Source organism: Lepus europaeus, chromosome 18, assembly GCF_033115175.1.
Source record: "Lepus europaeus isolate LE1 chromosome 18, mLepTim1.pri, whole genome shotgun sequence".
Taxonomy (NCBI): domain Eukaryota; kingdom Metazoa; phylum Chordata; class Mammalia; order Lagomorpha; family Leporidae; genus Lepus; species Lepus europaeus.
Window position 1 is genome coordinate 19,162,369 of NC_084844.1, and position 2,965 is coordinate 19,165,333.

The following is a 2,965-nucleotide window of genomic DNA, read 5'->3' on the forward strand; positions in this document are numbered from 1 at the left end:
GATCAAAATTAAATAATTCAAGCCCTGCCTTCAAAGTAAAAAAAAATTTTTTTTTAGTATTGTTTAGCAAAAACAATAAAACCCAAATTTTTTTAACCATCACTCATGTCTCAGGTTTGTGCGTGCTCAGAGGCCCCAGAGGCAGGGGCTGAGGTGGGGGTGTCTGTTGCGTTTGACTCTCCCTGGCCTTCTCTGCTTGCTCTCTACCCTCATTTTCCATCCCCAAGAACTCAGAAATGCGGTGCAAAGTATGTAATCTGCCAAGGAGCCCTGGGATGCGGGGAGAGAAGGGCACGGGTGCTGGCAAAGACCGTTCATTGCCCAGCTGTTCGAAGGCAGGAGCGATAGAAGCTAAGAGTAAGCTTTCGAATTCACCTGCCACTGTTCCGAACTTGATTCAGAAGCTGAGTGGACATGCAGACTCGTGGAGACCACCTCGCAGGGTCTGGGGAGCCTGAGGTGCAAGTACAGAGTGAAGCTGGTCTACTTAGTGGGCAGCAGTGAGTGTGGGGGAAGCCGTGTCTCGTGGGACTCACATCTTTCCCTTCCGTTAGTCCCTGGGTCTGTGAGTGGGGGGAGTGGAGCTCAACTGGTTTGGGCAAGAAGCACTTTGGACTCCTTGGTTTTCGTTTCTGAAGTGATGTGGGGGTACTTGAGAGGTAGATTTGGAATGGTTTGTAAGGCGGATTGCGAGGTGCAGAACAAAGGCTTTGCAGACAGAGTTGGGTTCAAATCCTCGTAGCCCCATTGCTCACCTTGTGACTGGATGAGTCATTCTACCTGCAGGAGCCTTAGTTCTCCCAGCTGTGAACGTGGGAATAATACCCGTGTGCTGGGGATCTGAAGGGTTAAGAACGAAGTGCCGCAGGGCAGGGCGGAGCCAGCATCTGGAGACCGGGACACCCACAGCCCGAACCAGGTCTGGACTCTCACTCCAGCTTCACCCTGAGAGGCAGTGGTGAGGGCTCAAATACTTGAATCCCTGCCACCCACGTGGAAGACCCGGGATGGAGTTACAGGTTCCTTGGCTTTGGCTGGACCTGGTCCAGCCCAGGCTATTGCAAGCATTTGAGGAGTAAGCCAGCGGATGGAAGATAGCTCGCTCTCTGCATTTCAAATAAAATGAAAATAAATACTAAATTTTTAAGATGCCTGGGGTAGGCACTTGGCACGGTGGTTAAGTCTGCTGGGTGCCCGCGTCCCACATTGGTGTGATGACAGCTCAAGCCCCGGTTCTGCTTCCAGTCCATCTGCCTGCACTGTACACCCTGGGAGGCAGCAGACAGTGGCCCAGAACTGTGGCCTGTCCCCCGTGTGGGAGGCCTGGGTTAAGTTCTGAGCTTTTTATTATTATTACTTAAAATGTATTTATTTATTTAGTTGAGAGGCAGAGCCACACACAGATCTTCTATCTGCTGGTTCACACCCTGAATGGCCGCAGTGGCTGGAGCTGACCTGATCAAGAGCCAGGATCCTCTTCCCGGTCTCCCACGTGGATGCAGGGCTGCAAGCACTTGGCCCATCTTCCACTGCTTTCCCAGGACACTAGTAGGGAGCTGGATTGGAAGTGGAGAGGTGGGGACTCCAACCGACGCCCACATGGGATGCCGGTGCCGTAGGCAGAGGCCTAACCTTCCACGCCACAGTGCTGGCCCCCAAGTTCTGAGCTCTTGGCCTGCTGTTTGAGGTATTTGGGGAGTGAACCAGCACATCAGCAGAGAGAAGATCTTTGCTTTTCAAAATAAATGAAAGTTAAAAAAACAACAAAAAAAGAAATCTAACACTTAAAGGATGCTTCGCAAATGTTAATTTAAATGTTAGCTTGAGCCTGACATGGTTAAATCTGGAGAGGAGATTAGATGATTTTCAGGATTTTTTTTTTTTTTTTAAAGGAAAGGGTTTATTGGGGGAAAACCCAGCAGACCGGAGGGAAGGGGCGAAGAGGGAGGAGGAGAGAGGGGAGTGAGAGGGGAGAGCGATTTTCAGGATTAAAACAAAAGACAAAAACTTACGCAGCTCATTATAGGAAAATGCGTAAGGGGAACATTTTCCACCCCAGCATCCTGAATCCCTCTGGCGCCCTCTCCCTTTCCCTGTGTGGATCAGATCCTCTGCCTTCCTAGACTTCTCCCTACCCTGTGGGTTTCTAGAAACTCCATGTGCTTCCCAATGTCGGAAGAAACATGCCAGTTACTTCCCTCATCCCCAGCCCACAAGGTGCTTTTTTTGTGCGTATGTGAGGTTGATTTATTGGAAAGGCAGGTTTAGCAGGAGTCGGGAACTCCCTCGTGGTCTCCCCCACGGGAGGCAGGGTCCCAAGTATTTGGGCCATCTTCTGTTGCCTTCCCAGGCACCAGTAGCAGGGAGCTGGACCTGTCACTTCCACAAATGGTGTCATTGTCAACTACACTCCAGTTCTTGTCCAGATGTCTTTTTCAAAAGTGTCCTGCTGTCACTGCTGTGTACTGGCTGCGTGTAGTCAGAAGTCAAGAGTCAGGGTGTGGACGGTGGACGAGTCCGGGAGACCCTGTGGGTCAGGGTGATAGGGCAGCCTGCAGATTTCCTGGCCCTTAAAATGCCAGCAGTCTTAGCCTCAGCAGACCGCCCCTCCTGGGGTACTGGCATGCTGGGAGTGCACACCTCCAGGAGGCCTGTGAGAGCTGGACCAGGCCCTTCAGTCTGGAGGGAGCTCCCACTGTGGGAACTGAGGCTGGTGCCGGGGCCTGCTCCCCGCTCCTTGCTCTCAAGGGTTTCGCTTTGCCTGGCGGTCCCTGCGCCGAGGGGCCCGGGCGACACTGCGTGTGCAGACATGACCAGGCAGTGGCTTCTGAGGGGCCCTTCCCTAGTTCTTGAGTGTGGCCACAGTGCAGGACCCTGGAACCGGCTCCTGTGGTGCCGCGGGGTGGCCACAGCTGCTGAGAGCGGCTTTAGGCAGCACCGTCACTGTGGACTGAGGCTGACACGA